Raw genomic sequence first — 20,397 nt, 5'->3', positions numbered from 1 at the left:
TAAAGTTCAACCCTCTGTCAGGCACAATTCTTAGAACCGTGAGTTTGGACATGAAGAACCTGACAGGCACAGATTTTGAAACTGTCTTGTGGGGCCGACATTGCCATCGATTTCATAGACCAAAGAGTGACAACCCCAGTGTGATATCTGTGGGACTGAGGGTCAAACACAATTCAGTTGGGACTTTGTGTAGAGCAGACATGCTGTATGTTTGTCTCTCACAATAAAGTGTTGTTGACTCATAACCACGCTGTCCAAGTTACTAGTACATCTCCCCGTATCAGTAGTGAAGATTTAGCGCATTGGTGATCCAACACTAACACAACAACTGTACTGGACGAAAATTCACTCACTACTATGCACTAACAATGGAACCATCTTCTACTATGCCATACACATCAGCTGCTTCATGTGAGGACACCATATGGTTTGCGCCTCAAATGTGCACCATCAATGCAATGAGTGCTTTGATCAGCAAACAATGATTAAATTGGAGTCGTGTTTGTGTGTGAAAACGATGCAGCCCCAAGCTCTCGCAACTGCCGTGCCATGACCAATTGCCACCATTATCATACTTATTGTTATTAGACTTCACACAAGATCCAACACTTCAATTCCAGGATTTGATTCTCAATGTTCAAACATTCCAATCAAATCTAAGTCCATTGTATCAACTGTGCCATCCAGGCTGTGAATGATATCAGCTGCACACACTGCTGTATCGGACAATGTATGACACCTGTTTTCTCGTCAACCAGACATCGTTATATGTTCTACATCCACACTGTGAGTGCTCCAGGATACTTCTGTAATCGTTCCTCTTGGTGCGTTTTGCTGACAGTCACAACTGGACACCATACCTGTACTCCACAGACTTTCTAACCAACCAAAAGTGCCTCCATTCCACCCTGAGCAATCATCCCTATGATTCACACTGGCGAAATGCATGTGACCATCACTGGAAATACTAGACAATGATTCCAAATCTGTCGCATTGATTTGCCACCTGGCTGAACATGCTAATATCATTGGTGAGGTAATCCTCACGCCCCCTGTGCGTGATAAATAAGCTACAGCAAAGTCTGCTTTACTACAACTGGCGCATACCCCAGGACAACAGTTGGGAAAGGCCACATACGATGAACAATTGGGAGATAAAACTCACATTTGTGGCGCCAACAGCGAACTTTGCTAGAAATAAACCTCATGCTAGGCAATATAATTAGGACTCTCTGTATATTGAAACTCCTCAGCAACTGCAATTAGCCCTGATTCTGCACAAAGCGGAACCACTGGACAGCACGTTCGTCCTGTCAGATTTATTTATGGTCCTGCAACAACGTCACTATATAAACTTCAAAGACACCACACCATCACAGCATATCAGAGCCCTGCAACCCATGTAATGTGCCAAACCTCTCTGAACAGAGGTGAGAACAGTCAACAGTGATGTCACTGTTGAGATCCTGTGCATGGCTCGCCAGGCAGCACATGGCACCATCCTTGCAGCTCACAATACTATGATGCCTAGCCCCATTGCACTACTACACAGCTGTGTTGGTACCATGCACAATTTGATGACACTGTGTGCAACTGATGACTTGTCCATTTGTTCCCAAAAGCCAAGAGCAGACGAAAGCAGGTTCATCAGCCCACAAACAGACGACAAGCTGTCTTCACACGTACTGAGTCAGACATGCATCCTTAATGATGGATAAGCTATTACATGGCCGACAGTATAACCTTGATCACAATTTGGGCACTTTCTTTCTTGTGGACACTGGTTCTCATGTTGGCACAGTCCCTAAGGACATGTTCACAAGGTCAAACGACACATCATTTCTTCAATTGCAAGCTGTCTACGACTCCACGACCTCAGTACATGGAATGGTTGATCATGTGTTTCAATTCTGTGAAAATTTCCACTGCCCGTGGACCTTCCTGACTACCAACATAAACGAGTTGGTGTTAGGCGTAGACCTCCTTTGACATCTCCCCTACCCTCGATCAAGCAGCTCTCATACACCATGTGACCCATTGCTTCATCCATAGACTTTTTGTCCTAGTACTGCCTCCAGCAGAGGACACCCCCTCAGGCTCCAATAGTCTAATTAAGACTACAGCAATGAATGCTCAGCTATCACTAAAGAATGTGTGATGGTCTTCGACGCAATTGCAACAACACATCAGCAGTACCTTAAGGCTCACCAAGAAGCAGAGATTCTTCACATGGATAATAAAAACTTATGCCTCAAGCATCACAACGTTTCACGAGAACTCGCACACATGCTCGAGGAACGAGAAACTTACGGGGTACAACAGTTAAATTCTCTTTCATCATTCATTATAACTCTTATAACGGTACATATCTTAACACAAAAAATGGTTCAAATGGCTCTGAGCACTATGGGACTTAACTTCTGAGGTCATCAGTCCCCTAGAACTTAAAACTACTTCAACCTAACTAACCTAAGGACATCACACACACCCATGCCCGAGGCAGGATTCGAACCTGCGACCGTAGCAGTCGCACAGTTCAGACTGTAGCGCCTAGAACCGCTCTGCCACGCCGGCCAGCTACCTTAACACACTTAGCTTCATACACTTAGCATACCACGGAAGATTAGTTGAGAGATAACTCACTTCAGTATGAAATACACTTTTATTGGTCACTCGTACATATAACAAATATGGCTGTTACACATCATACGCGCTGAAAGTTCACACATACCGTACTAGTCCAAAGAAGAAAAGTACCAAAGATAGGGCACTCTGCGCTAGAAACGCCACAGACCCCTCCTCCCCCTCCCCCCCCCCCCGCGGTATTGCGGAGCACAGCAGGGGGTAGGCTCGCGAGATGAAGTAATCTTGGTGCCAACGTGGTTGTAGGAGGCGGCTGGCGTGGGAAGTGGGGGCGGCAGTGTCGGCGTTGCTGCAGCCCAGTGGTTCCAATGGCATGAGAGGTGACAGCGGGTGGAGACGAATCGCCAAAGGCAGGACGGCTGCGTCGGGAGGAAGATCGTCGTTGAGGGACCACGCCAGTTTAAGTCTATTAACTGAGACGGTCTGGGGCCATCCATGGAGGTGGACGATGAACGTGTTGGTACCACGATGTAGCACATAGTGAGGGCCCAAATAGGGCTGCTGAAGGTGAATCCTCGACGAACTCGGCGAGGAGAAGGAGAGGCTAGCCGTACAGAATCTCAGTGAGAAAGGCATTAAAATCTTCTTTATGAGCCGAGTGAATACCCAGCAGGACCCACAAGAGGACCTCCAACCATAGGTCTCTGTAGCACATTAGGACAGCCTTGAGTGTACGGTGCCACCGCTCGACAAGGCCATTCGACTGCAGGTGGTACACTGTGGTATGAAACTTGGCCACAGAGTTTGCACAGTCGTGCAAAGAGTGTGGACTCAAATTGGCATCCCTGGTCGGTGGTGAGAAATAGGGGACGGCCGAAGTGAGCAACCCACGCCACAACCCAGTGGGTCACACGGTGAATGACCAACAAGATATATCTGTAGCCCTTGGATAGAAGAAGGGGACCAACAACATCGATATGGACCCTCTGGAAACGCCCCTTGGGGATGTCAGACTTGCCCAGAGGAGGTTGGGCATGCCTGCCGACCTGGCTGCGCAGGCATGGAACGAACACACAGCTCCAAGTGCGACAGTCATGTTTCACACCAGGCCAAACAAAGTGCTCCATAACCAGCTGTGTCGTCGCTCATGTCCAAGGGTGAGTTAAGACGCGCAAGGTGGTAAAGACCCTATGGCGAAGGGCAGTGGGGACCAAGGGGCAAAATGTGCCCATTGAGGTGTCACAAAGGACAGGGATTGCCGAACCAGTTAGCATATGGGACTGGACAAAGAATGATGAGCTGTTGTCTGATCTTAGTTACCATATATTTTCGTCGTCTGCTTGTAGTTGGGCGAGCGCCGCCAAATTCAATGGTGCGGCAAGGATGCAGATACAGGAGAGGTAGTCTGCCACAACATTCTCTGCGATGCAGATATAGCGTGCATCAGAAGAGTGCTGACAGATGTAGTCCATATGGTGGAAACACCTGGGCAGAATGTCTTTAGCCGAATTACAAATACTGTCAATGAGTGGCTTGTGATCGGTATAGATCATGAAGGGTCGCACCTCGAGGTCACTACAAAAATGTTTAATAGCCTCGTACACTGTGAGCAGTTCATGATCAAACGCTGACCACTTGCACTGGCTCTTCGTCAGTTTCTTGGAAAAGAAACGGAGGGGCTGGGTGGAGTCTGCAGTGTGCTGCTGTAAAACAGCGCCCACAACTGAGTCGCTGGCATCAGTCGTGATCGAGACGTGGGCCTCAGGGTCAGGGTGGGCGAGTGTGATGGCTTTGGCTAGGGCAGTTTTAATGTAACCAAAAGCTTCAAGCATAGGTTGGGTCCACTCCAATTTCCGTTTTAGTGGTGTTCTGCCGGAGAGAGTGTCAGTGAGGGCCATTTGGACTGAGGCAGCTTGAGGAATATCGTGATGGCAGAAAACGATGGAGCTGAGCATAATCCTCAGAGCGAGGAGGTTTAAGTATGATATCGACACGAGAACTCGTCGGTTGGAGGTCGTCAGCAGAGACAGAATGACCGAGGAAGGTAATGGATGTGGAACATAGTTGAGATTTATCATGGTTGATCACCACGCTGTTGGCAGCAATGGCCAAACGGACTGAAGTGAGGTGAACTTTATACTCCTCAGTGGAGGAAGAAAAGATAAGTAAGTGTAAACAAAGGGCAGAGGGAGCAAAGTGGAATCAATGAACTGCTGCCATCTCTGTGCAACATTTTTCAATCTATAAGGCACGTAACAGTATTGAAATAGGCCGAAGGGTGTGATGATGACCATCTTTGGAATATCCAGTGGATGCATAGGAATCTGGTGATACACTTTGGAACAATCTAATATGGAGAAAAAGGTAGAACCATGAAGCAACTGCATAAAATCTTCGATATGTGGTATGGGATAGTTATCGATAATGGTGTGGGCATTAAGGGACCTGTAGTTCCTAGACATGCATAAGATGCCTCCTTTTTGGGAACAAGGTTAATAGGGGAAGACCAGTTGCTATCAGAGGTGCGAAGGATGCCCAAAGCCAACAGATCCTGAACGATCTCCTTGGCGTGCAGAAGTTTGGAAGTGTTAAGGCACCTAGCCTCATAACGAACAGGTGGGCCATTGGTGTTGCGAATCTTATGGCAAGTGCCATTACTGATGTCTGACAATCACATAGGGAACTCAGCGTGAGGGTTCAAGAAGGTATTCACAGGCAACATTGGTTTACTGACCTTGGTAAACCGGGGCGACGTAGGCGGGACGTCGGCTGCAGTTGGCGACAGAAGGCGCAATGCAGGAGTGAAGCGGCGCAAGGAATCTGTAGAGGCGCATGCAGGTGCTCTTGGAGATTTGTCTGTGGCGATGCTAAACAAACAGCAGGTAGTGGAATGTTCGACACTGGAGCAGGCTGGCGAGAAGACTCTGAAGAGGCGTGTGCTGGGCTGCCTCGCTGTGGGGCTGTAGATAGGTGACGACTGATGCGCCATGCATGTGACAATTCGGCGGAGGCGGAGGCGATGCGGGCACGTAAGTCATTGTTCTGGGTGTGGAGATTGTCGATTTGGGAGTGCACGTATGACAGATCAGAGAGCCTTGTGGTTATGCACCCAGCCAGGGAAGCACATGTGGAAAGCACAGCCAAGGCTGTGGAGAGCAAAGTGGTGCTGAACTTGGGTGTGCACGGAACTGTAGAGCCGGATGTGTGGTGGAGCACGGCGGCCTGCAGGTCTGGTAAAAGTTCGTAATGGTGTAGAAAATCAAACACGATCACAGGTTCATCCACACTGTCAGTGTGGAAGGTCCAAGGGAAGGTGTGAACTGGTGAGAGGTGAAGTGACATCTTGATAGAGCCATGGACCACAATGGGAGAATGGTTGGCGGCGATGAAGGCGAGGGTAGTGAGGGGAAGCGTGTCGACAGCATGCTTGGCTGGGATGACACTAACATCAGCGCCAGTGTCGACGAGAAAGCGGATGCCAGTCGAGATATCGTGTTTCAAAACTGCATCTTGATCCCAAAGGACTGTGTTCTACACTGTGATGTTCCAATATCAGAAAAACACATTTTTCAGTGGAATACATGATTTCAACCTCACCTTTTGGTACACTAAAGACCACTTTTACGGTAGAGCTATTCACTCTAAGCTGTGGCGCACCATTTATCGGCACTATGTATTCCGATCACATCACCATCTGTTAGCAACTTTCCGAACTATTTCGAAACTTCAGTACAAAATTCTTACAGCTTTCACAATAAACATTCTGTAAATCAGGGTTACTTGGACCGCACAGGGTTACTTGAACCCAAAACGTTTAAGTGATTTAAGCCATTCCTGGTACTGGTTTACTGAAATATTCGACATAGTTCTTAGTTCACCCATGAGGTAGCAGCTCTCAGTAGGCTGTGGCACATTCCACGTATTTCCAAGAGCAACTACTAGAACTTCTCGTCTTACATCTTATTTGTACAACATGCAAAGAAACGGCTTTTTGAATGCAGTAAGTACACAGTTTTATTCCTCAAACCACACTTTCTGTAATTTCTATGTAAACGTTTAACTATAAATCACCTTTAAAACGTTATTCGTCAAAGTGTTTGCTGGTGTACTGATAACCAAATACAAGGGCCATTTGGACCTACAACTGGCTTGGGTCCAAATAAGCCTTAGGCATGTATATTTTTCATTTATATCAAACTAAAACACCAGTCACGAACTGTGACAAGTTTTCTTCAATTTGTACATAATACAAAAAATGTTTGAAACTATTTAGGTTTTTTTTTCCTTTACAGGTTTAAGGCTTACTATGCTGTCTAAATACAGAAGATTGCCTGGGAGTCGCAAGTACAATGAACTTGCAGGTGAACAACTGGAAAATTGCTTAAATGCATTCAGATCAGGTGCACTGTCCCAAAGGCAAGCAGAAGATTTTTTCAAAAAAGGCGGGTCCACCATAAAACGTATCCTAAAAATTCTTATTATTGAAAATCTTGATCATTCAAAAGTTTTCAAGATAGAAGTAGAGATAGCGTTTGCAAGCCACCTAGACCACATTTGCGAGCATAGATTTCAGTTCATGAGCTGGATTTTAGACTCACTGTAAAATCATATCTAGAGCTACATGAGGGACTGTAAATGTTTCTAAGAAAAACGTTCCAGGAAGAGAGTGGGTTAGATCATTTCTAAGGAGACACACCCAGTTATCAGTAAGGTTTTCCAGCAATATAAAGAGTTGTAGTGATAAATCCCATCCCTTGACTGAGAGGTATCATGTCCTCAAATACACGTGTCAGGCAAAAGATGTTCATGACTGAGAGTAGTCGATAAGTGGTGAGATGTTTTAAATAGTAGGTGTTGATATCAGAGCTAACAAGCGAGTGACTCCATGAAATCTAAGAACGCAATATGTCAACGATAGTAAATGTATTGTAATTGTTAATTATCAAGTTGAATATCAGATCTGTTATGTACATAGTACAGAGAGGCAATGTACGAGTTGATAGCTGTCCTCATTTATCATGTACTGTGTTGTAATTTTGTAGATAATATAAGAAAGTGAATTGCCTCTCACTTTTTATTTATGTGGTAGAGTGAATAAGAATGAGAAATTAATTTTCAGCAGTTTTATCTGCAGCCTGTAAGGAAGCGATGTCTGAGCCAAGTTAGAGGAAGAAGACACATGGATTCAGGGCACAAACTACCTGGAGGCTGATTAAAAATCCTTAAGAGCGACCAAATGTTAATTAAGCAACATTCTAAGTATGTAAAAGGAGTATTCAGGTGACAACTTCTGTAAGTGTTTGTTACATGTGGTGAAGTATAACAAACCACCACGCAGACCAAGCCAACCTAAGACACTTCAGAGTTAGGGCTTGTGTTGATGACCAGGTACTTAATGAACATGTGGACCGTTTAAATCTCTCAAATGAAGGTGCCCCCACAAAACATTTACAATTTTGATGAAATTGCTATGGTGCATGATCGTAGAAGAAAAAAAAAATTGTTGTAGAGATTGTAAATACCCAAAGAGGGAAATAAAACATAAGTCACGTTTTGTGGGAAAGTTGCTGGGAATTCGACTACTCTGTACATAATTTAGGAGGCAGAACAACTGTAGACCATGTGGACAGGAAATGGGCTAGTAGGTGCCAGGTATAACAGAAGTAAAAATGGATGGATTTACCAGGGTATTTTTGAATACCGGTTTAAATCGCATGTACTCTGATAATTAAGAAACAAGAAGACCAAGAAGTCATTATTGGGAACAACTTAATCTCTCATCTGAGTATTAATGTTTTGAAATTGTGTGAAGTTAACAACATCAAACTTGTTTGTATGCCTCGATATTCCAGCACCTAACGTAGCCTTTGGATCAGGGCTTCCCAACCTTTTCAACTGGCGGACCCCTTCTTCAGTCGAAAATCCATGGCGGACCCCTAGTCAGTCAAGAGCACAGTAACTTTAAATTTCAGAGCGAAACCCATGGGAACTGAAAGCTTCTTAATGCAAATGCCATGTTCCCATGAACCCCCCCCCCCCTCTTCTCCCGAAGTATCAATAGTCTTTGGTTTAGGGATGAATGAAAACAACTTGAAACCAACGATCCAGTTTGAATTCCCACTGTATCCAGACACTTATTGGTGGATTTACTCCCTTCGTTCAACACACTGTAGCCTGATTAAAATTACTTGGTAATTGACATTTAACACGTAGGAGCTGCCTTCCTCCAAGAGCAATCAACGTCACGTCCTAACTGTTCACTGTAGACTGTTGACAAGCTGCTGCTTGTGGTCTGTTCACTTCCACTGTTTGGATACTGTTGTGTAAGGACCATGCATATTTCGTAACAGTCGTGTGTGTGTGTGTGTGTGTGTGTGTGTGTGTGTGTGTGTGTGTGCGTGTGTGTGTGTGTGGTTTTTCGTGAAATCCGAAGAAAAATGTTCAAATGTATATAAAGTCTATGGAACTTAACTGCTGAGGTCATCGGTCCCTAGTCTTACACACTATCAACCTAAGTTTAACTTCCGCTAAGTACAACACACACACACACACACACACACACACACACACACATGCCCGAGGGAGGATTCGAACCTCCGACGGGAGCGGCCGCGCAATCCACGACGACATGGCGCCCTAGACTGCGTGGCTGTGAAGAAAAGAGGCAGACCCATGATTCGGGATACAAACACATTACGAGAGAAAAGAGGCCAAGGAATTGCCTTTAAAGAACTATTGTGACATCTGTTGTGCAATGTGTGGGAATACATTCACCCAGTTTACATGAGTTTCCAAAACCTGATTTCGTAAGCCGATGTTCCAGTTCCGTTTTTGGTTGGTCAGGTAAACACTTCAAAATCGATTCTGGAAATCTGCTTTTATAAAGTCGTTTCCCAGTTCCACAATCGATTTTCGTGCCTATGTAAACAGCTCAGAAAGTCTAGTTATTTCTACGTCTTTGCGCTACTGAAAGGCAGCTGTCAGACCATAGCCGGCAGCTAGCAGGCGGCGTTGCAACAGTGTACTGTCAGTTGGTAGCTGGCAACTGGCAGGCGGCGTGGCAACAGTTTAGCCACAGCTGACAACTTAAGCTACTACTTGGACACTATATCGTGGCAGTCAGCCTCGACTGTAAACAAATTAGGAAAACAAACAAACAGACTCTCTTTTTTCTATATAAGAAGACAAAGACTTTCACAGAAGGTAAGGCTTTTTTTCTCGAAGGAAACAATTCTGGCAGAGGAGGTTTGCCTTTTACAAGGTGAAACGTTAAAGGTCCTCATTTGTTTACGCTCACAGCCAGTTGCCACAATATAGTGTCAGAGTAAGAGCAAGTAATTGTGATTGAAGTATAGGCAGGCCATATTTTTAACTCAGAGGATGGAATATATTATAAAGAAAAGAAATTAGCTTTAGAGATCATTTTAATTTTCGTAAGAAAAATATCAATGCCAACAGAATTCAATTAATAATTATTTTGTAAATGATAGAAGACAGAAACAAAATTCCTACAGAGATATAGTTCAGGTACGTTCACTGAGCATCTACGAAGAAAAATGCTTTCTTCTTTACTATAGATGAGTCTGTATGAATAATAATGTAATCTTAATGTGATGGTTGAGGGTGCTTCTGCTGACACAATTTTGAAGTTGGGTTCAATTCTTGACAACTGGAGACGGATGTCTGGTCCCGCATCTAGACAGCTTCGGTACTTAGTTTTGTGGGCAGCATAGATCGAGAATCCACACATGTATGTTGTGGCAAACGGAACAAGTACACGTTTTGGCTTTTCAGCAAGAGGGTAGTATTTCTTGTTATCCAAACAGATCCAAAAGTGTGAGTAACCGTCAATGTCAAAACTTGATTTCAAGGTAGGGTCTGTGGCAATTTCTATCAACTCATATTCATTTGATGATAGAATGTTCGGCTTTTTGGATACAGTCAATGAGTTGACCACCCATTCGTATTTCTGCAGCTTCTGATCTTCAGCTGTTGCGAAATAATTCTCCAGCAATGACATCAAGCTTCGGTGATGTTCCAGGATTTGATGAAACAAATTGTTCCCAAGCGCCAATGTTTTGTTTTTCTAAAACTCCTTGAGAAGAGGAGAACACTTCGACCTCCCCTTCCTCGACACTCTCTGCCCAAAAATTGATTTTCCTCTTGAATGCTCGGACTTTGTCGATAGCAGTGACCTCTGTTTCACTTTGCCCTTGGAGTGAAATATTCATTTCGTTCATTTTGGAGAAAATATCTGACAAATAGGCAAGTATACACTGCCAATTTTCGTCATTAATAAGGTCTGCTAATTTGGTGTTATGCTCCAAAAGGAAAGCTAAGACTTCCAATCTTAATTTGTACAACCGAGAGAGTGCATTCCCACGTGAGAGCCACCTCACTTCTGTGTGGAGAAGCAGGGAACGATGAAGGGTTCCCATATCTTCACACAGTATTGTGAAAAGTCTTGACTTCAATGGCCTTGATTTTATGTAGTTAATGATTTGAATGGATTCGTCTAAAAGTTTCTTGAACGAAACAGGCATTTGTTTCGTAGCTAACGTGTATCTGCGGAGAGCACAATGACTACTGCTGCAATTCTTGGCGTTTTCTTCTATTTTCGTTATTGCTCCGACTGTAGGACCCGTCATAGGTTTTGCACTGTCTGTGCACACATCTATGTAATTAGACCATGAAACTTCGTTAGTCCTTAAAAAATCAACCAACAGACGGAATATTTCAGCACCTCTTGTTTTGGCAGGTAGTGGTCTGCACAATAAGAGGTCCTCCTCAAAACATCCAGAATATTCATAACGGACAAAAGCCAATAAAATCGCTAATCCTGCGACATCAGTGGATTCATCTATGAGAATTGAATTGAAAATGAATTGTGTTGGATGCGAGGAACAAGAGTGTCTTTTACACCATTTTACATGTCAACAATGCGTCTCTGACAGTATTGTTTGATAATGGCAGCGAAGATACAAGCTTTACTGCCTTTTCGTCTAGCATGCAAGAAACAATATCATTAACACTCGGGTTTATGAGATTTTCTGCAATGGTATGAGCTTTGCGTTTTTGCCACTCGATAACTAATCAAGAAAGAAACTTTTAATGAATTGTCATTAATTGTTTTTGCATGAGTTTTCATGCAATGCTGAGAAGCAGCTAGTTCAGCACTCTTCCTTTTGAAAAAATCGATGTCTTTAGCCTGGAAATCCGGGTGAGTACCTTCAAAATGACGGCGCAATTTAACTGGAACCAATGAACTGCTCGGAAGGACTCGCGCACAAATTACACACTGAGCTTTACCCTCCTTTGTCTCCATAAAGCCCATTTCTAAATAGCTTTCGTTGTACTTACGCTTCTTCGTTATTCCACTTCCACAGGATATTGCAACCAATGGAGTACTTGCAGCGTTTTCACATAATAAATTCAGCTGTGGAGCTTCTTGTGATTGTTCTTCCTTTGGTCGTCCTCCTTCCTCATTCATTACAAATGGAAACTTCCCTTGTTGTGAAGGCGATGGAGAAACTGCACCCTTCTTCAATGATCCTGACTTCAGCCACCGATCCATGTTAGAAGTAATAAACTGGTCAAAAATCGACTTAATGAAATAGGTAGTGCACTGACAAAGCAAGTTTAACATTTAATGATGCCTGGGGCCGCATACGTGCCAGCGAGCGCTGTGATTGGTCGACAAAGTTCGCTCCGCGCTTGCGTAAAAGGTTTCAGCGCATCTAGTGCCGTGAACCGGCGCACAAGCTACCCCCGTATTGTTGCGAAACAGTCGATCAGAGAAGCCGCATTCTCCGGCACTAAACTGTGTATGCGTTCTCACTTAGGAACCGCAAAGGCTGCTTGGGAATACGACCTGACGTAAAAGTACACATTTTTATTCAGTAATTTTACTCATTATTTTACACGATGTAGTGAAAGATGGCCGCGGACCCCCTAAAAAGAGCCGGCGGACCCCTAAGGGGTCCGCGGACCACACGTTGGGAAGCCCTGCTCTAAATGTCGCCTATTTTAGACCCCTTCAGTCCACGTAGAGGGCTGTTCCTACCAGATGAAAGGAATCTGATGCTGGTAAAAACGTACCAGCACTCTCAAACTATCAGATTCCATTTAAGCTGAAAACAGTGCTGCTAGAATTGGAATCTTCAGTCTCAAGTAATTTACAGGCAGGTTTCAAAATAGCCGAGATACACCCCCTCAATACGCAACAGTTACTCAATTACTTAAGCATCTTCCGCAAGAGGAATGCCCCGTGAATCTTAACTGAGTAGCAGATTCATTCATATCACGTCTTGAAGGCAAGTGACATCCGTCTGTCTAGACTTGGAAAACTAAAGAGAGAAAACTGGAAGTTTCAGAAGGAAAAAGGGCTTGTGCTGATGATACTGACGAACAGGTAAAATGTTAAAATTGTCAAACAGAAGAACCGCAGAAAAAGGGAAGACAAATACCAAGAAAACGAAGAAACCATCAAAACAAATCGACATTGCATCAACATCAGAAGATGCTGATGATTTCAACCTGCGATCATAAGGAGAAAGTGATTTCAGTTTGTTTGACAATGAGAATGAAGCGTGTAAGCTGAGGGACCTTGATTTTCCATCTACCAGTAGGCTTATGATGAAGAAATGCAGATGAGTAGTACAAAAAGCGGGAAGAAAAATGAAGACAGTGGCTCAAAAGATATTAATCTTAAACAGACATTGGAAGAAGTCAACTTTGTTATCCTTTTATGGGAGATTATTAAATTTCCTGGCATTGTGAGAAAACAAAAAAAGACATTCTACGTTACAAATGATGCGATATTAAGGAGAAGATTCACCCTTCAAAACTTGTCAAAAGGGATTTATTTTCTATTACACCAGTCAAAGACAATGTTTAGAGTCGGTTAAGGTTCTGTGATTTGTTTCACAATTCTACATTTTTATTATTTTATTGTGTTGTTAAAAGAATTTCATGAATAAAATTATTTTGCAAAATTCACATCTAGGTATAAATAATACCTTTTAATAACAGATACTTCGTCTTACTTCAACCCAACACAAGTTTATAATGCTTTTGCACAGGAAATGAGAATATGGGTTCAAGTAAACCAACCTAATGGCTACTAGAACCTAATTTTGTTTTATTCTTTTTCTACATCTACACCTATATGGATACTGTGCAAATCACACTTAAATTCCTGGCAGAGGGTTCATCGAACCACATTCACCGTGATTCTCTATTATTCCAATCTTGAAAAGTGCGCGGAAAAAACGAACACCTACATAATACCCCTCTATTTCGCGATAATACAAAATGTGCTGCTCTTCTCTGAGCTTTCTCGATGTACGCTGTTAATCCTATCTGAGAAGGATCCCAGATCACGCAGCAGTACTTCAAACGAGAACGGACAAGCATAGTAGGCATTCTCTTTTGTAGATCTGTTACATTTTCTAAGTGTTCTGTCAATAAAACGCAGGCCTTCTATGTTTTTTTCCCAATTTAAGTTGTTCATAATTGTAATTCCTAGGCATTTAATTGAATTTACGACCTTTAGATTTGAGTGCTTTTTTGTGTAACCAGTGGCGGATATATACGGGGGCGCACGGGGCGTTCCCACCCCCCCTCCCCCCTACAGGGGCCGCCCACATTGCCACCCGCGCCGCCCACGCCAGTCAGCCCGCACTCTATTCGTTCGTTTCTCTCGTCAGTCGAATCGATTGAATGGAGTTATCGAGTAGTTGTACTTTCCTATGTAGCACGCGCGTCCGCGTCATTGAACACTCCTGGAAATGGAAAAAAGAACACATTGACACCGGTGTGTCAGACCCACCATACTTGCTCCGGACACTGCGAGAGGGCTGTACAAGCAATGATCACACGCACGGCACAGCGCACACACCAGGAACCGCGGTGTTGGCCGTCGAATGGCGCTAGCTGCGCAGCATTTGTGCACCGCCGCCGTCAGTGTCAGCCAGTTTGCCGTGGCATACGGAGCTCCATCGCAGTCTTTAACACTGGTAGCATGCCGCGACAGCGTGGACGTGAACCGTATGTGCAGTTGACGGACTTTGAGCGAGGGCATATAGTGGGCATGCGGGAGGCCGGGTGGATGTACCGCCGAATTGCTCAACACGTGGGGCGTGAGGTCTCCACAGTACATCGATGTTGTCGCCAGTGGTCGGCGGAAGGTGCACGTGCCCGTCGACCTGGGACCGGACCGCAGCGACCCACGGATGCACGCCAAGACCGTAGGATCCTACGCAGTGCCGTAGGGGACCGCACCGCCACTTCCCAGCAAATTAGGGACACTGTTGCTCCTGAGGTATCGGCGAGGACCATTCGCAACCGTCTCCATGAAGCTGGGCTACGGTCCCACACACCGTTAGGCCGTCTTCCGCTCACGCCCCAACATCGTGCAGCCCGCCTCCAGTGGTGTCGCGACAGGCGTGAATGGAGGGACGAATGGAGACGTGTCGTCTTCAGCGATGAGAGTCGCTTCTGCCTTGGTGCCAATGATGGTCGTATGCGTGTTTGGCGCCGTGCAGGTGAGCGCCACAATCAGGACTGCATACGACCGAGGTACACAGGGCCAACACCCGGCATCATGGTGTGGGGAGCGATCTCCTACACTGGCCGTACACCACTGGTGATCGTCGAGGGGACACTGAATAGTGCACGATACATCCAAACCGTCATCGAACCCATCGTTCTACCATTCCTAGACCGGCAAGGGAACTTGCTGTTCCAACAGGACAATGCACGTCCGCATGTATCCCGTGCCACCCAACGTGCTCTAGAAGGTGTAAGTCAACTACCCTGGCCAGCAAGATCTCCGGATCTGTCCCCCATTGAGCATGTTTGGGACTGGATGAAGCGTCGTCTCACGCGGTCTGCACGTCCAGCACGAACGCTGGTCCAACTAAGGCGCCAGGTGGAAATGGCATGGCAAGCCGTTCCACAGGACTACATCCAGCATCTCTACTATCGTCTCCATGGGAGAATAGCAGCCTGCATTGCTGCGAAAGGTGGATATACACTGTACTAGTTGCATGGGGGCTTAATTAAATAAATATGAAATGCAAATAATTTTAATTTTTTGATTTAGTAGCTGTCTGTTCGATTACGAAGTCTCGTAAACGGTTGGCCCTGACTAGTATTGTACGCAATCTGACTGCATAGAACAACAACAAAGAATGAAATGGAAATTTTCATTAACACAATCAATTAATTAAGTCCCCAGCAACTATAAAACCTACGAAACCAAAGCACAAGTGTAACTGTTCTGTGTGTGGAAGTATGACTCAACGTACGCATCTGGCACAGTTCTTCTTCAATAACACAAGAAATTTTAAATATCATTTATACTGAATTAATTAAAGAAAATAAAAATACCATAATTACTCAAGAGAACCAGAATTACACTCTAATCCCAGAACACAAGCCAGATGCTTTGTTGACTGAACCTGTAATGAAGCATTATTTACGACATTAAATAATGAAAAATAAATCAAGTTTCGTTACCTTCATATATTGGCCAAAATCACTCTAATCATTACAGTATTTCCATTCGAACCATCTGCTGTCTATCCCATCAAACAACTGCATAAAACATGGAACAAGCACTCCTTACTACAACATCTCGACAAGCCTTGCCCACTAGCACATCTCAACACGAACTGACTACTACGAGTCCTCGACAAGCACTGCCCACTACGACATCTCAATAATCACTGCCAGTGGAGGCGGCGGAACAATACTCTCTAGCGCGATCTCTGGCGCTGTGGCTCAGTGTAGCCACCTTTCATATGCCCTTCCTCCACGGGCTAGAATTTGATGGTATTTTTGCCAGCATTGGTGGTGAAAATACCACCAAATTCGTCAAAAAATACAGACAAAAATAAAAGATAATATTAATGCGTAAATATCATATAACTAGATAAAATTTTGGCTTTGCGCTGACCTTTCAATAACCTAATTTATAAAATACAGTAAGCAATACAAATTCTTTCATACATGTGACTTTACATAACAGTTTACACAAGTATTATGTGGTTAAACAATTCAATCAATAGCGTCAGCAATGACGAATATGTGCAGGTAAGAGTCTCATAACTTTCACAAATAGTAATACACAAAAAAATCAGTTTATACAAATATTCACATAACGCTTTCCATAGCTCAAGAATAAGCAGTTGACAGTTCCAGCAGTAGCACCCAGCAATGGTCAACAGGTGCAAATACCAACAAGTAACATTATTTCAATAGAAGCAGTCCATCAGTGGCACCCAGCAATGTTGAGCAGGTGCAGACATCAACAGGTGACATCTTTTCAGTAGAAACAGTCCACCAGTGGCACCCAGCAATGTTGAGCAGGTGCAGACACCAACAAGTGACTTCATTTCAGTAGAAGCAGTTCCATCCGTGGCACCCAGCAATGTTGAATAGGTGCACACAGCAACAAGTCACATTTCTCAACAGAAGCAGTTCCATTAGTGGCACCCAGCAATGTTGAGCAGGTACACACAGCAACAGGTGACATCTTTTCAGTAGAAGCAGTCCATCAGTGGCACCCAGCAATGTTGAGTAGGTGCAGACACCAACAAGTAACACCATTTCAGTATAAGCAGTTCCATTAGTGGCACCAGCAATGTTGAGCAGGTGCACACAGCAACAGGTGACATCTTTTCAGTAGAAGCAGTCCATCAGTGGCACCCAGCAACGTTGAGCAGGTGCCGACACCAACAAGTGACATCATTTCAGTAGAAGCAGTCCATCAGTGGCACCCAGCAATGTTGAATAGGTGCAGACACCAACAAGTAACACCATTTCAGTATAAGCAGTTCCATGAGTGGCACCAGCAATGTTGAGCAGGTGCACACAGCAACAGGTGACATCTTTTCAGTAGAAGCAGTCCATCAGTGGCACCCAGCAATGTTGAGCAGGTGCCGACACCAACAAGTGACATCATTTCACCCAGCAATGTTGAATAGGTGCAGACACCAACAAGTAACACCATTTCAGTATAAGCAGTTCCATTAGTGGCACCAGCAATGTTGAGCAGGTGCTGACCGCAGTCCATAATATTCACTTTCACTAATCACACTGTTCATCAGCAGAAATTAAACATGTTTTAGTGGCACCAATCATGTAGAAAAAGTGCAAATAACAGTCCATAATATTCCCTATCACTAATTAGACAGTTCATCATACAAATAATAATAAACACACAAATGATATCAGATAATTGTCATATTAACTATTACAATACACAAATAGCAGTAAACCTATAATATTTATGGGTGTCAGTGCAAGCCACAACAAACAAGTAAAATAATATTTAGGAGATAGGTTGGGATCACTTCTCTGGGATTATAAAAGGAAAACACACAAAACACACTCACTCATCTTTCATCCACATTTAGTGCTCCTGTGTAGTTGAATAGTGTTAACTGTGTAAATGCAATTCTGTCAAAATTTTATGTTCATCATGTGTATCAAGTAGTAGTGGCAGCAATGTATAACAGTCAATAATAGTTAGTCAACGTCATAGTCATCATGTCAAGACCAATGTTTGCCAAGCCAGATCAAAATGTACGGTTGCTGAACAACTGTCAGTGTGCCAAGATATGCAATTACTTCCTCTCTCCAAAAAAAAAAGTATGTACTGCTTATTGATTTAACAAAGTGTGTGTAGACAATCTTCCTTCCACTTTAGTATTCTAGTCTGCCATCTTCATCCTCCTTGTTCCATATAGACCAACAAAAAAAATATGCTCCTCACTTACTTTACCTCTTATCCACAAAACTTCAATAATCATCAGCATCACATAATTTCAATACTTCACTTATACCTCTTACGTCGATACATATAAACCTTATCATCAATAATACCTCTTCAATACGTCGATACATATAAACCTTATCATCAATATCATTTACCTTACCTCTTGTCCACTAAAACTCCAATAATCATCACATCACTTAATCTTAATACTTCAATAATACCTCTTCAATACGTCGATACATATAAACCTCAGCACCAATATCATTTCACTTCCGTAACAACTCTTTCCTCTAGTCAGTCTCCTCGAACAAGTACAGACAAAATCCTAGTGCAACTTCAATTCATCATCCCATACAATCCGAAGACACAGTGTCCACACACAACCTCTGTGTAATCCACCTGACCCAAATTTTCTACTCATTATGCCTCATAAAATACATTTTGGTTACCTTGTCCATCATTAAACAAAGAAATGCATACATGACTTCTAACAGCCTTTAGTTTGAATAACCTTCAGTAAGTAAGTACGAGTACGAAGTGTGAATAATCGTGATTTTTCACAGTGTGTACACCAATTCAAGAATTATGGCAAACAGAAGCAAACATGTGGAGTATTTCTTGTGTCAAGTGTCACTTGCTATTTCAATTGCTCTCGAAGAATGCAGTGTAATAACTGTCAATGGTCTAAACCTAGTGTTGGTATGTCATGTCGTTAGCTTCCTTCCTATTAGCATAAATTTATACAGATTCCATAAAACCTCCAGCTCATGTGACTTCAATGCAGTTTCTTGTACCAATGTCGTTCGTAGCATTATAGCAGTTCATTTTCTTATCTTAAAAATATCAAGCACTGAGCGTAAGCAAAATATGCAATAGCGAGTAAATATACCAGTAGAGAACAGAATGTCAACAAGTGGATGCAACACAATTCCTACAACAAGGCTCTGCCAAGCGAACAATCTATAATTAATACCACAGTGTAACCTAAACTCCATAATTGTACACAGTACATCAGCATTGCTATATTCTAAATTGAAGAGTAATTATGACAACAAAACAGAAATGTGTAAATATGCAATCCATACGCACAGCAGCAAACATATATCTTACGTAATAAACAAGTCATTAGCATCATATCAGCATAAGCAAATAAATGTTCATATGTAATCTTAATAAGTAAACATGAAGGCGCAAGCAGATAAATCACAAAGTGTAACTTACATACATAACCACAGTCAGCACAATTAATCAGTTGACAATTACAATTTAAATAAATAAGCACAGCAGGCACATAATTAAAAAAAATATGACATAAGTGAAAAAGCAGTGCAGCCAAGCGATGCATAATATACACAAATAACATTGTTCATTAATCAATAATTGTCAAAATCAGTAAATGTACACAAGCACGTCGCTTCACAAGTAAATTCATAGAACATGAAATTAGCACAAAGTATGAATCACGTAATCGCGAGCAGCAAATTACATCTAAAATACGTACCTAAGTGGAATTATGTTACCTGAAAAATAAACTCAATTAATAGTTAACCCTTTTTTAGTTTATTACTTTTTTTTTTGAAATTACATTCTTCCTGAAATTTTCTCCATAGCAAGTCGTCTTAACGTTGGACACGCACAGAATTTACCTGAAGGTCTTAAATATTTTACACAACCGTATCCTGAAAAATACTGAACGTTAATAACATAATTTATGAAGTCACCATAGCTTCATACAGAATTTAGTTGGAGAAATTAGACTGTATATTTGTTTACGTCTGTCAGTGCATTCGCAGTGAGCGCTCGATCAGCTGCAGGCGCGTGACGTAGAAAGTGATTGTTTGCGGTCAACGACAGCCTTGTGCGGCGCGCAGACTTCACTGTTGCTTTGAGAACGCGCCGCCGCCAGAACATGGCGCGGCATCCTTCCATTCTCCGCATGTTTACGTATAACTGTTGGTTTCTCAAAAGTATGTTATTCCACAAAAATTTTTACGTTCGATATATGATGTATTCCCTTAGAGCGTCGAGAT

The sequence above is a fragment of the Schistocerca nitens genome, chromosome 8 (assembly GCF_023898315.1).
Source record: "Schistocerca nitens isolate TAMUIC-IGC-003100 chromosome 8, iqSchNite1.1, whole genome shotgun sequence".
Classification (NCBI taxonomy): domain Eukaryota; kingdom Metazoa; phylum Arthropoda; class Insecta; order Orthoptera; family Acrididae; genus Schistocerca; species Schistocerca nitens.
The sequence above is the reverse complement of the archived record's forward strand: the minus strand, read 5'-3'. Positions refer to the sequence as shown.